The sequence below is a fragment of the Callorhinus ursinus genome, unplaced genomic scaffold, assembly GCF_003265705.2.
Source record: "Callorhinus ursinus isolate GAN/ISIS: 27379988/994484 unplaced genomic scaffold, GSC_fseal_2.0 scaffold5, whole genome shotgun sequence".
Classification (NCBI taxonomy): Eukaryota; Metazoa; Chordata; class Mammalia; order Carnivora; family Otariidae; genus Callorhinus; species Callorhinus ursinus.
The window spans coordinates 31,481,120-31,504,219 of record NW_027397067.1 but is presented as its reverse complement, the minus strand read 5'-3'; the positions used below and the strand labels follow the sequence as shown (position 1 = coordinate 31,504,219).

General features: G+C 35.8%; 1 long non-coding RNA gene across 3 annotated transcripts in view; it reads right to left on the bottom strand.

Moving 5' to 3' along the window:
* The window catches only part of LOC141372739 (uncharacterized), a 167,110-nt gene that overhangs the window by 112,163 nt on the left and 31,847 nt on the right, over nt 1-23,100 (bottom strand). For all 3 annotated transcript variants that reach the window (XR_012378140.1, XR_012378141.1, XR_012378142.1), the window contains exon 3: nt 921-996. This is a non-coding gene — a long non-coding RNA (uncharacterized lncRNA). The remainder of the gene's footprint in view (nt 1-920; nt 997-23,100) is intronic.

Genomic DNA, 23,100 nt, shown 5'->3' with positions numbered 1-23,100 from the left:
GATTTTTCAAACAATTAAAAATAGAACTACCATATGATCCAGCAATCCCACTTCTGGATATTTATTCAAAGGAATTAAAATCAGGAACTCAAAGAGATACTTGTACTCCTATGTTCATTACAGCATTATTCACAACAGGCAAGACATGGAAACAACCTAAATGTCAATGAACAGATAAATAGATAAAGAAAATACAGTATATAGACACATAAAATGGAATATTATCCAGTCTTAAATAAAGGAAATCTTGCCATTTGTGACAATATGGATGATTCTGGAGGACATCATTCTAACTGAAATAACTGAGGCATAAAAAGACAAATACTGTATAATCTCATATATATGTGGAATCTAGAATAGTTGAGTGATAGAAGCAGTGAGTAGAATGGTAGTTAGCAGGGTGTGGGGAATGGGAGAAATGGAGAGATGTTGGTCAAGGGATAGAAGTTTCGGTTATGTAAGATGAAGAAGTTCTGGAGATCTAATGCACATAGCCTAGTGACTATAGGTAACAATACTGTACCCTATACTTGAAATTTGCTAAGAGAGTATATCCTATGTATTCTCACCACACACACACACACACACACACACACACACACACACACACACACACACACAACACAAAGTAACTATGTGACGTGGCAGATTTGCTAACTAGCTTGACTGTGGTGATTATTTCAGAATGTATATGAATATCAAATCATCAATTTGTAAACCTTAAATATGTACATCAACAACAAAAAAGAAAATGTAATCTTTAGCTGAGGGAAGACGTCCCAGCTGAAATGTACAAATCCTTTTAATGGTGAAAGAAAGTGAAATTATTGTAAAAAAATTAAGTGCCTCTATCATAGTCTCCACCAACCACCCCTTACACATACATATATTTTCCCAGAGGAGTCCATCCCAAGTCCTACCAAATAAATATGTCCAGTTCATAGTCCAGGATTTCTGGGCCTTCTGTCTGGATGTAGTTTCTTGTGGTCTGATTACCTAAAAACAAGGAAACAAACAAACAAAAAAAACAACGATTATTTCCAATGATTATTATACAGAATGGATAACACACCCAGTCAATGGTCGCAAACAGTTATAAAATCCTACTAGGCAGTTACTGTGAAAACTGCCTGCTTTGACAATGGAGAAACCTCCTTAGTAAATGCATCTTCCATAATCTTGTTCTGCTCTTTGTAAGAAATGCCATTTGCCGATTGTTTCCCAAACCATTTGCTTTTGCTCTCTGAAATTTAATTTTATTAAAGAGATTGGAAAACAAATCCCCATAAGAGTATCACTGAAATGTGGAATGCATTATAAATTACTCTGGAGGAGAAAAGGGAAAAAAGATCATTAGGGAAACACTGGTTCCTCCAAATTCTTTGGAAAGCACTATAAAACAGAGTAGGAGTAAAAAAAAAAAAAAACAGCTTTAAAAGTTAGTTCCTTTCAGAGAAGTTATCCCAAATTTTTTTCTGTATTTCAGTTTTAAACCTTCTCTTGGCCCAAATCAGGCATTATCAACACCATTTAAATTATACAATAAATGAATAATTTCTCTCTATATTAGAAAAAACAATTTAGAAAAAATTACATAAAGATCCTATAGAAATAGCAAAAATATACAAAAACTGCACAATGAAGGGGTGCCTGGGTGGCTCAGTCGGTTAAGCGTCCGACTCTAGGTTTCAGCTCCAGTTGTGATCATGGGATCCTGGGATCAGCTCCACCATGACTGCTCAGCGCTCACCGCAGAGTCGGCTTGAGGTTCTCTGCCTCTGTCCCTCCCCCTGCTCGCACTCTTGCTTTCTCCCCCTTCTCTCTCTCTCTCTCTCTCAAATAAATAAATAAATAAGTAAATACATAAATAAAATCTTTTAAAAAATTACACAATGAATCTATAAAACCTAACTGAAACACATACAAAGCCGTAAATAAGTTGGCAGATAGTTTTAGCATGCAGAAACAACAATGGAACAATGGAGATATACAATTTTTCCAAATTAAACCATCTTCAAACAATCAAAATCATAACCGAATTTCTGTGGGCCTGTCCAATGACATTTTTTAAAATTTGAAACAAAAATTCTAGAAGTATTTAGAAGCAAACCTATTTGAAGAAATTTTTGAAAAAATGGAAATAAATACCTCCACAGTTAAGGCCACAAAATGTACAAAGGAGGTTGAAGACTTAAAGAACAGATCTTAGTTGCAGAACATTAGGCTAACAAGGATGGGTGATTAATCAATTTTTTTTCCTGACACATGGAAAATAATTAGTGATCTGTGATTTACCAGAAAATGCATAAACACCAGATGTTTCTATCCTGCTGTACACCATACAAATAATGTTCTGTATTAAAATACCTTAAATGGAATTAAACTTAAAGAATTTAACAGGGTGATTCTATCTTTATACTAAAAATTTAAAAATTCCTGCTGTAACAGTAGCATTTTTGAATTAATATGAATAGATTAATTCACGGTTTTACACCATTAAGTTTTGAAAAGACTATTAACAGTTAATTCTTAGTGATCTATTTTTATTAGGTCTTCAATATATCTTATAGTTAAGGTGTTTCAATGAGATAACACAAAGAGCCCTGAGGAAAAAAATATGTAGATTATAGGTTTACCTGAAAGCAAAGTCAATGACGTCAAATCAAAAAGAACTTTCTGAATGTCATATATTTAAGATCTGTATATACTAATATACACAAACCAATTAGATGGCATTAGTATGATATATTCAAATATGATTTTCAAATGATATACCACCCCCCCAGGAATGTGGTTTATGTATAATGATATGTATATCACTGCCATCATCATCAGTAATGCTTTGAGGCACATCTCTTACTTTCCTAAAGTCCAAAAACTCATTGCTAAATAGTAATTATGACAATCTGCTCTATATTACTGATTTACTTACGTATTTTATTCTTTTATTATCCTTTGAATAATATTTGATATATGCAAAAACATATGCAACATACTAGTAATTGTTAAAGCAAAAAAAAAAAAGAACACTTGTGAACACATCACTTAAATCAAAGACAAACCATAAGAGACTCTTTTTTTTTTAAGATTTTTTTTTTTTTTGACAGAGAGAGAGTGAGAGCAGGAACACAAGCAGGGGGAGTGGGAGAGGGAGAAGCAGGCTTCCCGCTGAGCGGGGAGCCTGATGTGGGGCTCGATCCCAGGACCCTGGGATCACGACATGAGCCGAAGGCAGACGCTTAATGACTGAGCCACCCAGGCACCCAAGAGACTCTTAATCATAGGAAACAAACTGAGGGTTGCTAAAGCGGAGGCGGCTGGTGTGATGGACATTAAGGAGGGCATGCAATATAATGAGCACTGGGTAATGATGTACTATATGTTGGCTAAGTGAACATAATAAAAAAAATTTTAAAAATTTAAAAAAAAGACTGATGAATCACTGAACTCTACCTCAAACTAATAATACATGTTAGTTAATTGAATTTAAATAAAAAAATAAAAATAAATAAATAATAAAATGTAGGAACCCCCCCAAAAAAAGAGAGAGAAATGCAAATAAAAAATGGAAATGAGGGGACACCTGGGTGGCTCAGTCAGTTTAGCATCTGCCTTCAGCTCAGGTCATGATCCCAGGGTCCTGGGATGGAGTCCCACATCGGGCTCCTTGCACAGCAGGGAGCCTGCTTCTCTCTCTGCCTACCACTCCCCCTGCTTGGGGTCTCTCTGTCTCTGACAAATAAATAAATAAAATATTTAAAAAAATGGAAATGATATTCTGTGTCCTTCAGAAGTATAAAGCACTAAACAAGTGAAAAAGGATTGGACGATATCAAGTCTTTTATAATGGTATTTATTAAGACATAATTGTATTACAACTTAAGGTTCATATATTTGTTTAAATAAACACCAAAAAAAATTTTAAGATAAATGAAAAAAAATTATCAAAAACAATACACTTCTTAGCTTCGCTTGTTTTTAAACTTTATAATAATTGTGGTGTTTCGGGACTTATATCTTTACTCCATTACCTTTTACTCCATGTATGTTACTGTATATTGTGGTAGTTCACTTATTTTTTTCACCTATGCTTAATGGCTTCCTTTTTTAAAGATCTTATTTATTTATTTGACAGAGAGAGACACAGCAAGAGAGGGAACACAAGCAGGGGGAGTGGGAGAGGGAGAGGGAGAAGCAGACTCCCCATGGAGCCGGGAGCCCTATGCAGGGCCTGATCCCAGGACCCTGGGATAATGACCTGAGCCAAAGGCAGATGCTTAAGGACGGAGCCACCCAGGTGCCCCTACTTAATGACTTTCTTTATTGATATACAATGGACATACAATCCACTGGACATATTTAAAATATACAATTTGATAAGCTTTGACATATGGATACACCGTTGAAACAACCATCTCATTGTGATAGAACAGGAATGACTCTCAGGGGGCTGACCCAAGAACCATGGAGAACAATGGACTGCAGAGGCCCTCCTAGGAGCAGAACTGAAGCTTAGATCAGGAAACATTCCCCAACCCCAGAGTAGTTTTGAACCATGCAGTTGGATTTTATAATTACTATAGACTCTAGTTTTTTCCCTTTGTAGATGACGGTGTCTTTAGGAGATAAATCATAAAACCACTATCCATTAGTTGTGTAGAAAGCAGACAACCTATCTTTTAATTTTATAGGTCCCCTGATCAGTTAAGAGCAACTTCCAAGAAGACCTATTTGGACCTGATATGATAGTCAAGCCTTTAAGCCTGATACTATGATTGGATGATTCATCTGAGTACCTTAAAAGACAGTAAAATTTTAAATTTCTTTCATATTGCATTTGGGAGAAAAATGCGTGTTTAGGGTCAAAAAACTGTCTATGGTACACTGAGTGCATTAATGGCCCTGGTTGCTATCTCCTCACATCTTTGTCCTTTGTCCTCTAATTGTGTAGTGTTTCCCAAACGTTTTCCGTTGGTTTTCTACACTTGAGTATATACTCAGGCAACCTGGTGGAAGGAGCTAGATTCCTAAAGGAAGGGACTCTCCTTACAAAGCCAAACTGTCCTGGCAGAGAGTACCCTAGCTATCCAGCCCTAAATTCAACACTCTGGCAAACTTAAACGATACAATACACAATGTACAAAAAGAAAACACTCAAGTTTTAAGGAAAAAAATGCAGAAAAAAATTTTCATGAAATTATGAAAAGCAAAGAATTCTTAAACAGATTATAACTTATACTAATCATAGAAGAAGTAACTAATAAATTCGATATTAGAATTAAAATTTTTCATTCATCATTGAACTCCATTAAAGTAGTAAAAAAGCAAGCCACAGCCTGGGAGAAGGTATTTTAATCTCTTCTGTTATCAATAAAATGCAATAAAAATTAAAAGCACAAAGAAATATCACCAGAAACACTAAAAACAAAAAAAAATTAGGCAATACTAAGTTTAGTTGAAGATCTGGAACAACATTTATAATGGTTGGTGGGATAATAAATAGGAACAATCGTTCGGAAAACTGCTTTTCTTGATTTAGCTAAACTGATCATAGGATACTCCGTGACACAGAAATTGCCCCTTCCTAGTTATATATCTACATGAAATTCATGCTTATGTATGAATTAGACATCTACAAAATGTTTATAACAATATTACTCATAAAAATATAAAATGTACATAATAAAAATGTCCATCAACAAAAAATAAAAGTTAAACACGGATGAACTGCACCATCTGAGTTTACCCTAAACCCAGCCCAGAAGAGCAAAACCATTTCATGTGTCACGTAAATTCCAATGAATTAGTTGTGACATCTGCACTGTTATGTTCACAAACATTATAAGGATGAAATTTAGACTTAAGGAAAAGTGTTGATTACTGAGTGTTTGCAGTGGCAAAGGAGATTTGAGAATTGGTGTGCTTGTGGTGAACAATATCTCAGGTTTTTTAATTAGCTCTTTTTTCTTAATTCCTTATAGGGAGATTACTTTTGATGGACAAATTGATAGACAATACACACACTGTCTCCCAGGATGTTAGAAGGGCATCTATTATAATTTCTGATTCCTTGTCTGTCTTCTCTACTTGACACAGAGGAAGAGAAAGTGTCTTACTCATTGTGTTGCAATGGTTTGACAAGATCCAGGTTTAATATACATTCTTGAATAAAATTTTAGTATCTCATTTGCCTTAGAAAATTCTTTACCAAGTTCTAAGTGTTTTTGAAATTACATGCTGATAACTCAAAAAACCACATTAGTTAAGCCAAGTTAAACACGGCTGACATAATTCTAGTCTGAGTGCAGACAGTCTTCATAATTATACTGGTTTCATTGATGCTTTTTGAATATTTTAGTTTTAATGTGAACTAATATAAAAATTACCCATGCTAATCAAATTTTCTTTACATCCTGCATGTGCCACTTTCGACAAGTAAACACAAACAAAAATCTGAGAAAACTCACTAAAGTCTTCTAAAGATCCTGCAGAAAAGGCACTAAAGAATTCCTGAATAAGCATCTCATTAATAATCTTACCAATTTATTTATTGGTTCGTTCATTAAGTTTATGCATGAGCAATCCTGCTGTTCCTGCAAACAATTTACCGAAGTTCTTCTAATGAAGCACGTCAAATTAGTAAGGCGTTAATTAAATAAAGCTTCACCACTTTCCACAGATTGACATGAACTCTGAATGCCTTACCTAGCCATAAAATTGGTCAAACTCAAGTCCAAGTAAATAAAATAAACTTTTTTGTCTCTCCAGTATTATCATTTATCCTAAACTAGTTGATAAGATGTGTGCTTGCTTTATGATATCTAAAACATGCATTATACTTCAATTAATATATATAGTGATATTAGCTATTGTGATTGCATAAAAATGTTATTAACAAGAATTAAATATTAATGTGTGCTTAGAATGCCTAAGGCATTGTGTTTTGTGTTACATTTAAATTTTACATCTTCGGGGCACCTGGGTAACTCAGTCGTTAAGTGTCTGCCTTTGGCTCAGGTCATGATCCCAGGGTCCTGGGATCAAGCCCCACTTCAGGCTCCCTGCTCAGCGGAGAGTCTACTTCTCCCTCTCCCTCTGCTCCTTCACCTGCTCATGTGCTCTCTCTCTCTCTCTCCCAAATAAATAAAATCTTTAAAAATAAATAAATAAATTTTATATCCTCATTTTGTAGATGAATGAACTGAAGCTCACCTAATGTAGTAACTTAAGCTTATGCAACTAGACAGTGGCAGAGCTGGAATCTGATTGCAGATCCATTCATTCCTTACATTCAATACAGACAACATGATCTAGCAGCAATACCACCACTATTTGTATTATTTTTCCCACCAAATTAACTAACACACATATGTGCAACTTTTCATTGTCTTAAAACTTTCCCTGATCGATGATCACCTCTTGAAAGGTTAAATGTAACTGAAGAGATAGAAGCTATTTCCACATTAAGGATGCATGAAGAGACTCCGCTCTGCACATCCTATGGACACAAGATCAGGATGAATACCTTTGTTTAAAATAACTCCTATTCCTATTTTTGTCTTTTACATTTCTACTTTAATTGAACACAAAATCTGATGTAAAAAATTGTTCTGGCCATCCAGTTTAGATACTCTCCATACATTTAGCACTCCCTAGGTCTTGAGGAAAATCTGCAAGAGTTTTTTTCTTCATGACTGTGCATCTTTGGATAAAAATCTTACTGAAAAGAATGAAAAGAAAATTTTAATAACATAGAGAATGATGCATGGAATTCTCTTGACCTCTTTACCTCTTATCAGCTTTGGAAATATATTTTATTGCTCTTACTTGCAGTCTTACTAAAAAGTATTTTTTTACTAGTTTCATAAGATTTATAGAGATGCAAATTTTGTACTGAAATATTTTTCCCTGCAGAAGTGGAGAACAAAACGATTATAAATTCTAATAAAACTTAATATTAATAGACTTTTATTCTATTTTTGCATTAAATGGTTTAATGAAGGCTTATGTGGGCTTTGAAAATGCATCTAAATCTTCAAACATACCACGTACATCTGTGATTCCAACTATTTTATTTTTCTTGCTAAACTTTATTTATGAATTCTGAATTTCTAGCTCTTCAGATCAATGAAAGGAATGGAGTTGAATGTTTGATATATAGAGATTAAATGTGTTAGGTGACATAGGCTTTCTGACTCCATTCCTAGCCAAAATGAACATGCACATTCCGGCAGAATTAAAATCCATAAATGTTCCACCAACACTCAGTAAAACTGATTTTTCTCATCTGATGGAGCAAAGCTGAGCTTGATCAAACAACTCCCCAGCAGGCTCTCCTCCTCCCTCCCCCAACCAATCCTCTTTGATTTCTCTAGGTCCATTTCTACCGCTCAGCCACAAATTGGAAGTTGGATTGATTCATCTCACCCTAGGATTGTTCAGATAGGTCACACAGGTGGCTTGGCTTTGATTCTTCCTTTTATTTCTAGCACTGGGATTAGTTCTTTTCTGTTCCTATCACCACTTCTTAATCCCCCACTGAGTTTCTCTTTCTTCTGAAGCTCAGATACTTAAAGCAGGATAAGACTTTTTTCACTTCACTGTTTTTATCATCCCAACAATGTATCTATCTATAATGGGAGCCCACCTGTGATTTACACCACCAGAACTAAAACTTAACTGTCCATGAAATTTATTGTGTATTGTTTGATTCATTTACACTACACGATGCAGACTCTGAGTTAAATTATAAATTTGTCCTTGCTCTGTTTTCAGAGTGAATCACTGGTCATAGTTCATATGCAGATATGAAGTTAGCTGGCTCTTCTCTGAGAATTTTTTATTACTTCATAAAATTTAGAGTTTGAGATGCTCTGAAACTCCTGTCACCCTCCCCAAGGGTCATGTTTAATTCTTCACTTGGGAAATATGTTTAGTTATTCTAGTAAAATTCTAGTAAGATTATGTTCAGAAACTCTTTTAATTTTTTTAAATGGAAAAGTTTCCTGCCATATATCATACTAATTATAAGTTGATCAAGCAACATGAAATCTCCAACTAGGCAGAAATTCAGGTGTGCCCTATTTCAGAGTTGAATCCTCTTTTATTGCTGCTTAGATTGATGCCTGGAACAACCAGTGCTTCACCCTGTGGCTACTTTTAAGAACTTGCTAATTGGCATATATCACCCCAGTCTAGCTTCCTTTCTATCCTGTTGTTCAATAGCCCATTAGCAACTATTGTATTCCATTAATATCTATTTTAGTAATGAACTAAAAAAAAAAAAAAGCCTTGTTGTGGATAGCCTGTAGTTTCTTAGAGCACAATTATACTTGCTCTGGAAAATAGATGGCTGGCTGTATTTTCAAGTAACAAATATACAGCTATTTGAATTTGAGGGTAAATTATTTTAGCATACTTATGCGCTTGTATTTTCCTTTACTTATTAATATCATCATAGCAAAAACACATTCTTGCAAATGTACTTATTAAATGCAAATCAATTCAAATTAAGGAGTATGTGTTTAGGTTCTGTTTGATATATGGTTCTGTAATAGGTTGTATACTTGAGGTTTTTTTAAAGATTTTATTTATTCATCTGAGACACAGAGATAGAGAAAGCATGAGCAGGGAGAGAGGTAGAGGGAGAGGGAGAAGCAGGCTCCCCACTGAGCCAGGAGCCCAATGTGGGGCTTGATCCCAGAACCCCAATGTGGGGCTCGATCCCAGAACCCTGGGATTATGACCTCAGCCGAAGGCAGACGCTTAACCATCTGAGCCACCCAGGCACCCCAATTACTTGAGTTTTTAAAAATTATTAAGCTTTCGATAAAGATTATGACAAAGATCAGGCTTGTACTTAGCTAAAAGGAAAACACTGTCAGAGAACACAGTGTACTTGTTCTAAATTTTAGTACTGGAAAAGAGTATTCACATCATAAATCGGTCTTTATACATATAAACTGCATAAACATTTTATTGTTGATATTTGTTAGCCACACTACACCTACAATATTTAACTTAACACGTGGGTCATACTCTATTATTAAATTGATTAGAAACTCATCATTTCCCTAGTTTAGAGTATGTCCTTGATAAGTATGTTTCCTTCTTATTCATTACAGTTTTTCAGTATGGATTTTATTTGAATAATTTTAAGTATCATGTCAAATATTTGAGTTCCAAGAATTTGAAGATGGATGATTGTATGCCGTGAAGGTGAGTATACAAAAGCTCTTATTATTAATACGAACTACACTTCTGTCTACTTTTTCAGCTTTAATTCTCAGCACATCTAAACAGCTCTTAAGGATTACAGAAGTTCAGAAGAGTACATAATGATCACGATCATGCTGGTATTAAAGTATGTTCTATTGTAAGTCCTTAATAGAGGTTCTACACTGCATTTCAGGTTCAAAAATATTACCAGAATCATCTGATTTTGTTCATTCTCACATTCTTAGAGTGCGAGGCAGTTTCTTTAGAGGTAAGTAGTCAAGTCTTTAGTTATCAACTGTTTCACACTCGTTTGTACCTTACCAAATTTACCCTTGGTTTTGAGTGTTGGTCACTGACATGAAATTAAAAAAAAAAAATACATGAAGCTGTTTTTAGAAACCTTCACAGATGAATATATGTTTCAATAGGCATTTTAGAATATATGTGTTATTCAATATTATCAAGTTAATGCCTAAGACTGGAAGCTATTGTAAAAGGATTCTGATTTTGAAGAAAGAAAGAATTTTTAATGTAAATAGTAAGTAGTAAATATTTACTTAATTTTACTTAATCATTAATGTGATTTCAAAATAAGTAAAATAATGACACATTAGGTTTGCAGAGTGTTAGAATGGAAGGAAGAAAGAGTTAAGTTTATGGTGAACCTTTGCAAAACAAAGTAAAGGTGTCAGTTTACAAGCCATTGATTTTACCAATAATGGGAGGATCTCAATCCATTTTAACCACTTCTTTCTGATGAAAAGAATTTTAACTTGCTTGACCTCCACAATTCAGAATGACCACAAAAATGAATGTAGAATGAGAATCAAATTTCTGGATTAGGTTGGCACTTGAAATAATACATCAATATTACCCTATGAAGTAGGTTCTATTAATACTCCTGGTTTACAGACACAGAAGCTGAGATACAGAGATATACAGTAACATGACTAAACCTGATGTCTCTCTTTCTCCCTATGCATCACTAAGAATAGACTGAAGAAATATGTGAAAACCAACCTTCATAAAGCAGTAAGATTTATTTATATCAGCATTAAACAATACAAAAATATAATACATAATGTTAAAATAACAAAGAGATGCGATTATAATAGCCATAAAATCTATTTAAAGACCCAGGAATTAGTTTAAACAAGAATACACAAGACCACCATGGATAAACGTTTTTTAACTTAAAAAAACAAAACACAAAAGATTGTGAACAAAATTGATAGATATTTCATGATTTGGAATGGAACACTATTACCTGAAATCTCCATGTTAGTAGACAAAGTTTTTATTTTATAGTTAAAAGAAAGGAAAACAAAGACAGGGAGGAATACATTTTTTTTGTAGTTTAAAGATTTATTTATTTATTTGGGGGGGGGTTGTGGCAGAGTGCCTTCTGAGCACAAAGCCCCACGTGGGGTTTGATCCCAGGAACCATGAGATCATGCCCTGAGTCAAAACCAAGAGTTGGATGCTCAACCGAATGAGCCACCCAGGTGCCCCAGGAACGTAATTTTTGAGTGCTTAAAGACTATGTTTTAAATTTTCTGTAATAGATTCTGTTAGAAATTATTAAAATCAATATTTTGTATAAGCAAGAGAACTGGCATATAACTACTGTTCCAAAAGTCCATTAAAGAATTTTAAAATAAAATAATAAATACCTGATCTCACACATCCCTAATTATCTACACAACATTGTTCTATGTCTTCATTTCTACTATGCATCCTTTACTAAATAGTATAGTTACACTTCAGATGTCTTCATCGTTCTAAATTTCCAAACCAAGACTAAAATTCAACATTCTCTTCTATGACTATTCTTTTGTCTCCCCCTTTCAATTCAGCATCCTGTAAAATCTACCTTCACAGTCAACATTCTTTATTGTTTGCACATCCATTTCTCTCCTTGCTATACTCATAGTTCTTCTAACCAGTATGGATGTTAACCAGTCTGGCATTTTAGCAACACACATTTAGTATGTAAGACCACTTACCTTTCTACCATTTTTATTTTTTTATTTTTTTTAAAGATTTTATTTATTGGGGCGCCTGGGTGGCTCAGTCGTTGCAAAACTGTATCTGCTTTAAACAGTCTCGGGAGAAAGTTTGGGAAGTAGTTTGGGAAGAATTTATGCTGCAGAAAATAAATGAGATTCATGAGTAGTAAGAATATGATTTATGTATAAATGAACCAACTTCAACCTATTCTCTAGTAAGAATATCCTGGTGCTGCTAATTGCTTATTGAATTATCTTTACTTAGAGCCAGCGTTATTAAAGTATTCATTATGGAGTGACACAACCATTTTATTTAACTTGTCTCCATCAGTATTAATGCTCAGGAGGAAACTCAAAATTGGAAAAAGTCAAAAAAATGCTCACTCCTTTAGCAGGCATTTGGATTATAGGCAACCTGCTAGCTGGATTAATCTCCCTGTCCCTATCATCACCATGGAAGACTGGTCTTGTTCAGAAGAATGCTCTGTACATTTTTGTTACCACTTGGCACTCCTTTCTCACTCTTGACCACTCCCTGTTGAGAAGCAGTTTCATTTTATTTATTTAATTTATTCACTCATTCATTCATTTATTCAAAAGACAGTATAGAGCGTCTACCAAGTTTCAAGTAATGAGCCAGATTCTAAAGATGACAATAATGGCATAGTCCCTGACCACAAATAACTCACATTTCAAAGAGCAGACAGAAAAATCAGTAAGACACAATCTATTGTCCATACAGTGACAAGAATAATCTTTAAAAAATATATAAATCCAGTCATGTTACTACATTGCAAAACCTGTTAATTGCTTTTCATCCTATTCTGATGAAAACTTGAAACTTTAATTACTGTCTCCTGGCTTACAGAGCACTGTAGTACCTGACTCCTTACCTTTTTTTTATAATATCCTTCACTCTTCCCCTCACCACCACGATCCAGACCTATAGCCCTTCTTAGTTCTCCACAAAGTCACTACATTTGTTCTACTCAGGGGAGAGGGGAGCTTTGCATTTCTCTTTCTACAGATCTTTGCAAGGCTAGCTTCTTAACACCAATGAAGTATCTGCTAATGTGACTTTTTAAAAAAGATTTTTTCTTGACCAACAAATCTAAATTAGTCACTTCTCCCAATAACATTTTATCATATAATACTTTTATACTTTCTTCAGCACATATAATACTATTTAAAGTAACTTATTCATTTATGTGTTCATTTTTTATCTTGCCCACCAGACAGAGAAAACATCAAAGTTTGGAACTATTTCTGCCCATTTCCATCTACATATTTTACTTTTGCTAATGAGGCATAAATCTCAACCACAGAGGATGCTCTTTTCCAAATTTGTTCCTTCCTTTATACTCTGCCTTAGCTACAGAGGTAGCAGCTGTTCCTTTAAAATTTTTTCTTGGATTCTTTAGAGATCTTATAGCAGCCCAAAAAATATCCCCTTCAAAGATGTCTATCCCTAATCCCTGGAACCAGAGACAAGCTACTTTACATGGAACAAGGAAACTTACAGATGTGATTAAGGTTATCAATTTTGAGATGGGAAATTATCCTGTATTATCTGGGTCTGTCCAATGTAATTACATGAGTCCTTAAAAATTAAGAAATTTTCCCAGCTGTAGTCAAAGGGAGATATGATGATGGAAGAAGGACCAGAAAAATGCAACATAGGAAAGATTAAATCATAGCTGGCTTTGAAGATGAAGGAAGTGGTCATGAAGCAGAGTATAAGTGGCCTATAGAAGCTGGAGAAGGAAAGGAAATGGATTCTCCACTACTGGACACAGCCTTCCTGACATCTTAAAGTTCAGTAAAGTACAGGCCAGACTTCAAACAAACAGAACTATAACACTGTAAATTTTTCTACGTCACTAAGTTTGTGGTAATTTGTTATAGCAATAATAGAAAACTCAATACAATTTACTGCTTAATTGTAATTCCCCTTTGGAGTTAATAAGTCTTTATGTTAAGTTAAATTCTTCATATCCTTCACATTAATATTTTTCCTATTCAAATTAGTAGTGCAATTTCTGTCTCTTGACTGGACAGAACTGGTACTGGGAGTATTTCCAGGAGATAGACCCTCAAAGATGGAATTTTAGTATTGGTTTGGTTGTGGCCTTGGTTTTGAGCTCAAGTCCCCAGATCCTTTCCAAGAGTGAATAGAATTTGTGTAATGCATGGCATGCAGTGGAATCAAAATTAATGAAACTGCCCCCTGTCACCGATTGTTGAAAATATGCCAACCAAAACAAGTATCTTGGGACTCAAGTGGTTGCCGAACTTGATTGTTATGGCACTGTTAGTGACTAAAAATACTGTATAGTATCTTCACAGGAGCATTTACTGAAAGAAAATGCCAAACTCACATCTTTTCGTTCTCAGCTAAAATTACAATCTGAAAACTAGAGAGCTGGGTTTTCTATTTACTGATTCTCAGGAGTCAAACCGATACCTCACTGATTTCTCGACAGATTTCGTATTAGTATCTCATTGATATTGTTGCACTTATTAGAGATTCCAGATTAAAGGTATTACTTCATGGAGATGGAGGTGGCACTACCAGCTTACTCAGTTGACTGACTGAAACTTGCTTTCATTTGTGGCCTACCATAGATGAGGTTCATATTCCCAAACTCTTGGGCATGATGTAGTGAGGGAATTAAAAAGTCTTAAGGAGGGGCGCCTGGGTGGCTCAGTTGGTTAAGCGACTGCCTTCGGCTCAGGTCATGATCCCGGAGTCCCGGGATTGAGTCCCACATGGGGCTCCCTGCTCGGCAGGGAGTCTGCTTCTCCTCCTGACCCTCTTCCTTCTCGTGCTCTCTATCTCTCATTCTCTTTCTCTCAAATAAATAAATAAAATCTTTAAAAAAAAGTCTTAAGGATATAGGAATTAAATTTTATAAGAATTAAAGTCTTAAGGCCATAAGAATGTTGGCATGGATTTATCGCATGTGACCTACAAACTCATCCCAGATACATCCTCCAAAGCAGCACAGGAGATACTCCTTTCACTAAGGCATGGAGAAATACATAAATGAATTAGGCATTTATGTTTTTGATAGTTAATCTCTTTTATAAGCTTTATATGGCTATTGGAATACTATCATTGAGAAAATATTTTTGATTCCAGTGGATGTTATGCACTCTGGATAACAGAGGCCAAGTGGCAACATTTAACCATCAAAGACAAGATGAGCATATCATCCATTAAAGGCAGCACTGATATACCAGTGATCATTACAAAATAAACAAGCAGCCTCCCAAAGTGCAGCCAGTATTGAAGGGGCTCATGATAATCAGGTAGACAATATGACGTGCTCTGCGGATGTTGGTCAACTTCTTTTCCCAGAAATCCCAGTACTTTTTGAATGAGCCCCAAAGTGAAGTGGCCATGGAGGCATAAATGGAACTGCATAAGGGCTCAACATCACGGACATATGTGCCCTTAGTTAACACTAACCTGGCAACTGTTCCTACTGAGTGCCTAATCTGCAAAAAGCAGAGAACAACACTAAAATCCTCATGTGGCACCAATTCCCAGGGCACTAGCCAGCCACCTGGTGACAGATTGATTATACTGAATCTAATTCATAATAAAAGGGTCAAAAGCCCATCTCACTTGGAATAGACACATACTCTGGATATGGAATTGCTTGTCATGCCAGTAATTCGTCTGCCAGCACAAATATCCACAAACTCATAAATGAATTCCTTACCCATCACCATCGCATTCTGCACAGCATTTATTTCTGGTAAAGGAACTCATTTCATAGCAAATGTCATGCAGCAAAGTCTCAAGGCTATGGAAATAATTGATCTTACCATATACTCCATCACCTAGAATCAGGTGGTCTAATCAGAAGGTGTAATGACTTACTAAAAACTCAGATTTGGTGCCAGCTGGGAAGCAACTGACTTGTCTTAGAGGATGGTGAATATCCTTTGAACGAGAGATCGTAGTACTGTGCTATCTCCCCCAGATCGAAAATACATGGGTCCTGGAATCAGAGGGTAATCACCGCACTGGCTCCTCTCACTCTTCAACTTAATAAGGCACGCCCATAACTTCTGCTTCTCTCCTGAAAACTCTGAACTCTGTTGGTTTGGAGGTATTGGTCCCCAAGGGAGGAATGCTTTCACCATGAAACACAATAATGGTTCCATTAAATTTTAAGGTGGGCCTGCCATTTGGGGCTCTTGATGCCACTGATTCAGCAGGCAGAAAAAAAAGGAGTTATCTTACTGGCTAGAATGTTGATCCCAATTACCAAGGAGAAATTGGGTAAATGCTATACAATTGAGGGAAAAGAGTACTATATCTAGAATCCAGGAAAATCGCTCAAATGACTTTTAGTACTTAAAAAGAAAATTTAAAAAAACTAAAGCAAGCGAAAAAGGGACTGTTGAACAATCAGATCCTTTGGGAATGGAAATCAGTTTTTGAATAACTTCAACAGGTAAAACCCCAACCAAATGAGGTTCCTGTTGAGAGCAAGGTAATACAGAATGGTAGTAGAAAAAGGTAGTCATAGGCCAATTACAGACTTGTGAGCAGTTATGGAATCAAGATACATAGTAGCTTTGTTTCTTTTCTCTTTGTTTGTCTATGCATGTGTTTATATATGTTGGTTATATTCTTCTTCTATATCCTTGTACAGAAGGACAGAATTTGAAGAGTAATTTAGTAGAGCTAGCAATGGATAAAATGACTCTTGGTAATCATTTTCTTCACATTTCAGGGAATAGTTGACAACTTTAATTGTAGCTCTACCTGGTTAAATGGAAACATAGAGTTGTTTTGTTACTATAACCAAAGGAGTGGACTGTGCCACTTAACAACTATTTGCCTCTAGGCTAAAAATTCTTCTTTGCTTTGTTTGTGACCCTCAATCTGAATCTTGCAAACATTTCTACTTTGCCAGTTGGCACAATGTTAAACTGTAAGTAAAGAGAACAAGAGGGGCACTGGACGGCTCAGTGGGTTAAGCATCCGACTCTTCATTTCAGTTCAGTCATGATCTCAGGGTCTTGAGATGGAGCCCCATGTTGGGCTCCACACCCGGTATGGAGCTTAAGATTCTTTCTCTCCATCTCCCTTGACCCCTCCTTCTCTTTCTGCCTCTCTCTCTCTAATAAAAAAGAAGAACAAGAACAACAACACTGCAAGAGGGATGGTTCTAGCCCTGGTATGCTTTTGCTCCTGTTTGGCGCTGCACAGCCACCACTGGTATGCAGGACATCCAGTGGCATTCACTCTCCATGAGTTTCATAGGTAGTGTAGGCAAGGTGGGGGGACTCCCAGGGAATTTCAATTGCACCCCAGCAGGCTTGCACACAAGATTTACCAGATACCCAGTGAAAAGCTTCTCAGCAAGTCTTGATGCCACTCCAGGAGGAATCATCTCAGGATGTCTTTCTGGTGCCCCAGTGGGTGGCTTCTAGGCACATCATTCCCCATCAGGCAGTTTCCTATTTGCCAGAGCCCTTGCAAGTGGCTCCTCAGCCAAATTCCCTACCATCCAATGGGACTACATACAGATTCTTTCCAGGAAGGTATGAATCTCAGTCTTTGGGGTGGGAAATCTTTTCCAACTTTGTTTCTTCCTTTGGTTAAGCTCTCAGCCCTAGAAGTAGTAGCTGGTCTCTGTATCTATTATTCTTGTATTCTATAGGGTTCTCTTTATCCCTTAATAGTAGCTGCCTGTAATTAGTTAATAATTCTTTAAATTAAATGTTCTATGTGCATTTCTGTGTTCTGACTGGACCCTGACTAATACATACACCCATTTACATAAGCTCTGCAAAAACAAGGACTTAGTTTGTTTTGTTTCCTGCTATACCCCGAGAGTCTAGAACATTATCTGATATAGTGTAGCATATCAATAAATGTTTGTTGAAATAATCAAAGTACTGGCTCATTAGATGTTGTAAATTGAAGATAAATGAGTCAAAGATGGCATCCATGTTATTGTTACAAGAATCTGAGTGGATGGTGAGGTCATTCTTTGAGAGAACTCATAAGTCAGATTGGATTCAGATGAACATAAGAGGTTACAGATTTAAAATATTAATCAGCAAAAGGACACAGGATATTGACTAACTGACTAGAGTGTGTAAAATGCCCTGGGAAACATCACAGAAGGTATTAACAGAAGAAGTAAAAACTTTATGAGAAGCAGCAGCTAGAATCAAAAACATAAGAAAATGGTGATGTGGAAATAAAATACTTCCCATGCTCTCTATGCTCAACTCCCACTCAAATACCAACTTATTACAGATAAATGTGTTTCTCGTGTCACTGAAATAAATGTCATTTACAACAATCTCTTGGCTCTTCACATAATTTTCTTTCAATACAAAAATAGATAATCACAAGCATATTTTTCTTGTAATTTAAGAAATAAATACCTACAAGGATATGCATAGACCAAGTCACAAAGTTGAGACATAGAAAGGCTAATAAAAATTAGCTATCAAATCAGTACAAACATAATCACAAATATAATCAACTCATTACAAATTACATTTAAAAAATCAAATTAAGTAAAAAAATAAAACAGATGTAATTTTTGACTACCAGATTTACAAAGATTTAAAAGTGATAACTCCTTTATGAGTAAAGATACAGTGAAAGAGTCACACTCTCACACAAGTCACATAAGTATAGACTGGACTAACAGTTACCAATATGAATCAAAAATATTTAGAAATGTGCATTACTTTATATTCAGAAATATTTCTGGAAATTTTTCCTATGAAAATAAATAAATGTTAAGATTAAATATATTTAGGTAATTGAAATATTTAATAATAGGAAAGTAAAAATAAATTATGACATACAAAGATTCCATGTCATGATTAAAATGTTATAGAAACACATTTATTAGTATATGTATAGTCTGCTCAGATTGCTATAACAAAACACCACAGTCGAGGTGACTTAAGGAACCGAAATTTATTTTCTCATAGTTCTGGAGGCTGGAAGTCCAAGATCAAGGTGCCAGAAGGGTTGGTTTCTAGTGAGAACTCTTTCCTAGGCTTGCAGAGAGCACCTTCTCACTGCATCTCACATAAACTGTTCTCTATGCTCAGAGAGAGTACGCTGGTACCTCCTCCTCTTCTTACTAAGGACACTAAACCTATCAGACTAGAGCCACAGCCTTATGACCTCTTTTAACCTTAATACCTTCTTTAGAGACACTATTTCCAAATATAGGAACACTGGGGGTTGGGGTTTCAATGAATGAGGGGGAGGACACAATCTAGTCCATAACAATGTGTAAAGATGATCAGTGATATATCAGTAAATATAAAGGGAGGTTATAAATTATGTAAAAAGTTCAATCTCATTTTTTAACAATAAAAGCAAAAAATTTATATACCTCGATGTTAATTGTCAAAGTCCAAGAGTATTAAGTTATGGATCATTTTACTATTCATACTTGTTCTTAATATTTTCTATTTCTTAATATAAGGAACTTCAGCTTATTGTGTAGTAAGAAAAAAATGGCATTTAATATTAAATAAATGTACACAGCTTAAATAAACATGCATCAGTATTCCATGTCATCATATTTCACTAATTCTTCTTGTTGAGGTTAGTTGGGGCAATATGCAAATGGATAAAAGAGCATACACAGTATTATACATGTAAAATCAATCTAAGTGAAATAAATCTCAGTGGAAAGCTGTTCTGGAAAATGGTGAATTAAAGATGGGTGTTGGGGCGCCTGGGTGGCTCAGTCGTTAAGCGTCTGCCTTCGGCTCAGGTCATGATCCCAGGGTCCTGGGATGGAGCCCTGCTTTGGGCTCCCTGCTCTGCAGCTGCTTGTGCTTCCTCTCTCGCTGTGTCTCTCTCTGTCAAATAAATAAAATCTTAAAAAAAAAAAGATGGGTGTCAAGGCAACACATTACTAAGGATTTTGAATAGATAAGAAGGTCAGTGGGAGACACCTGGTATTTGTTCTAGCCTAATGTGGACTGGCCACACACAGCTGTGAGAAGATAGAAGAAAGATGCTTAAGTTCTTTATCTGACAGTCTGTAGGTAGTCCTCACATAGCTGGCTTTTATGAGAAAGGTCATCATAACTATTTTATTACTCGCTATTATTTAATGACATTCTTCCTGTTTAACCTCATTGTCCTAGGATCTTCCAAAAAAAGGCAAAACTCGGAAACAGCATTTTCCTACATTTGTATTTAGGTGTATCTATACTCCCAGGAGAAAATTCTAGAGAGAAATCCGCTAGTATTGGTAAAACAGTGTTCAAATGTTGTCTCAACTAACTCAAATCATTTTCAGTGTAGAGCCAAATTCCACTTTTACCTTGGGAACTATAGGTGCAGAAGTTTGCAAAGAGACACTTATAGCACAAGGTAAATCTAAAACCCTAATGTGCAGATAATGAGGCAGATTTTTATAAACTTTTTTTCAGAGGCTATATTTGTAGAGAAAGTTATTTTTTCCTAGCAGTTTCCACTTAGGACAATAAAATTTCTTGTTGCCATAAACTTCCAGTACATTTCTCTGCACACAGTGGGTGCTCAGCAAATGTTGCTGACTAAATTGCTTTAAGGATTGAAGTGAAGTGTGATTATTTTCAGTTGGTTGCCATAGGAACAGCAGAAAACCTATTGTTGAACTCAGCCTCTTTTGATTATCTCCCCCAGGTAGATGAGAAAACCTGAGCGAGAAGCTGGCTGAACCCACACTGAGAAGTCCTTCACTGACCCTGACCACATTGCATTATAATTAATTATTTTGTGTTTCTCTGCTTTGGCTCCCTAATTAGATTCTTTATTTCTGCAGAAGAAATAACATTTTTTATTGTCTACTCTGAGCCAGTGATTTGCACACATTCTCCCCCAAATTCTGCAAATAGGTAACATTAATTTCCATTTTTACAAAAGGGGAGTTTTTAAAAATTAGTGGAAAGTGTCATGTCAGGCAATGGGCTCTGGTGTGTTGATTCCAGCAATAGTAAGAATTGGAGGTTGCCATTTTGTACATTTGTTATGCTTCTTTATTGCTCAATACAGTGAGCATTTGAAGATCAATAATAACAAAAAACTCAACTCTTGAACTGGTATAATGTCAAATTTTCAAGCAATCTTTGGGAGTGTCTAAGTCAAACTTTCTCATTTTTATATTTACATGTCTACATTTTAAACTTAAGCCAATAAGTAGGACTTTACACACCTTCTCAATATCTCAACATTATTTTCAATGATTAGGTAACTGAGATTTCTAGAGATTCCCTGGTCAGATCATAAACAGGTATAAGCATATGGACTTTTAAGGACTAATTACAGAACAGTGATTCCCAAACCAGGATGGACAAGTATACTAAAGGATTTTTTGGAAATTACAGAAATTAAGTGCCACCTTAGATCTATTTTATTTAAATTTCTGGCAATGGAATCACAATTAAAACCAGATAAATAGAACACTACTGTAACATTGTATGTCAACCATACTCAAGTAAAAGAACCTCTTTTAATAAAATTTAAAAAACAGATTAATACACTTGATTCATCTGTTTCTGATAGATATGTGTAAATTTTTGCTTGTAATTCTTTAAGTTCTTGCTTTTTTTTTAATTTTAATTTTTTTATTGTTATGTTAATCACCATATATTACATCATTAGTTTTTGGTGCAGTGTTCCATGATTCATTGTTTGTTCATAACACCCAGTGCTCCATGCAAAACGTGCCCTCCTCAATACCCATCACCAGGCTAACCCATCCCCCTACCCCCTCCCCTCTAGAACCCTCAGTTTGTTTTTCAGAGTCCATCATCTCTCATGGTTCGTCTCCCCCTCTGACATACTCCCCTTTTCTTCCTCTCCTGTTATCTTCTTCTTTTTCTTTTTTCTTAAAATATGTTGCATTATTTGTTTCAGAAGTACAGATCTGTGATTCAACAGTCTTGCACAATTCACAGCGCTCACCGTAGCACATACCTTCCCCAATGTCTATCACCCAGCCACCCCATCCCTCACACCCCCAACCACTCCAGTAACACTCAGTTTGTTTCCTGAGATTAAGAATTCCTCATATCAGTGAGGTCATGTGATACATGTCTTTCTCTGATTGACTTATTTCACTCAGCATAACACCCTCCAATTCCATCCACGTCATTGCAAATGGCAAGACCTCATTCCTTTTGATGGCTGCATAATATTCCATTGCGTATATATACCACTTCTTCTTTATCCATTCATCTGTCGATGGGCATCTTGGCTCTTTCCACAGTTTGGCTATTGTGGACATTGCTGCTATAAACATTGGGGTGCACGTACCCCTTCGGGTCCCTACATTTGTATCTTTGGGGTAAATACCCAGTAGTGCAATTGCTGGATCGAACGGTAGCTCTAATTTCAACTGTTTGAGGAACCTCCATACTGTTTTCCAGAGGGGTTGCACCAGCTTGCATTCCCACCAACAGTGTAGGAGGGTTCCCCTTTCTCCACATCCCCGCCAACATCTGTCGTTCCCTGACTTGTTAATTTTAGCCATTCTGACGGGTGTGAGGTGGTATCTCATTGAGGTTTTGATTTGGATTTCCCTGATGCCGAGTGATGTTGAGCACTTTTTCATGTGCCTGTTGGCCATTTGGATGTCTTCTTTGGAGAAATGTCTGTTCATGTCTTCTGCCCATTTCTTGATTGGATTATTTGTTCTTTGGGTGTTGAGTTTGATAAGTTCTTTATAGATTTTGGATACTAGCCCTTTATCTGATATGTCGTTTGCAAATATTTTCTCCCATTCTGTCGGTTGTCTTTTGGTTTTGTGGACTGTTTCTTTTGCTGTGCAAAAGCTTTTTATCTTGATGAAATCCCAATAGTTCATTTTTGCCC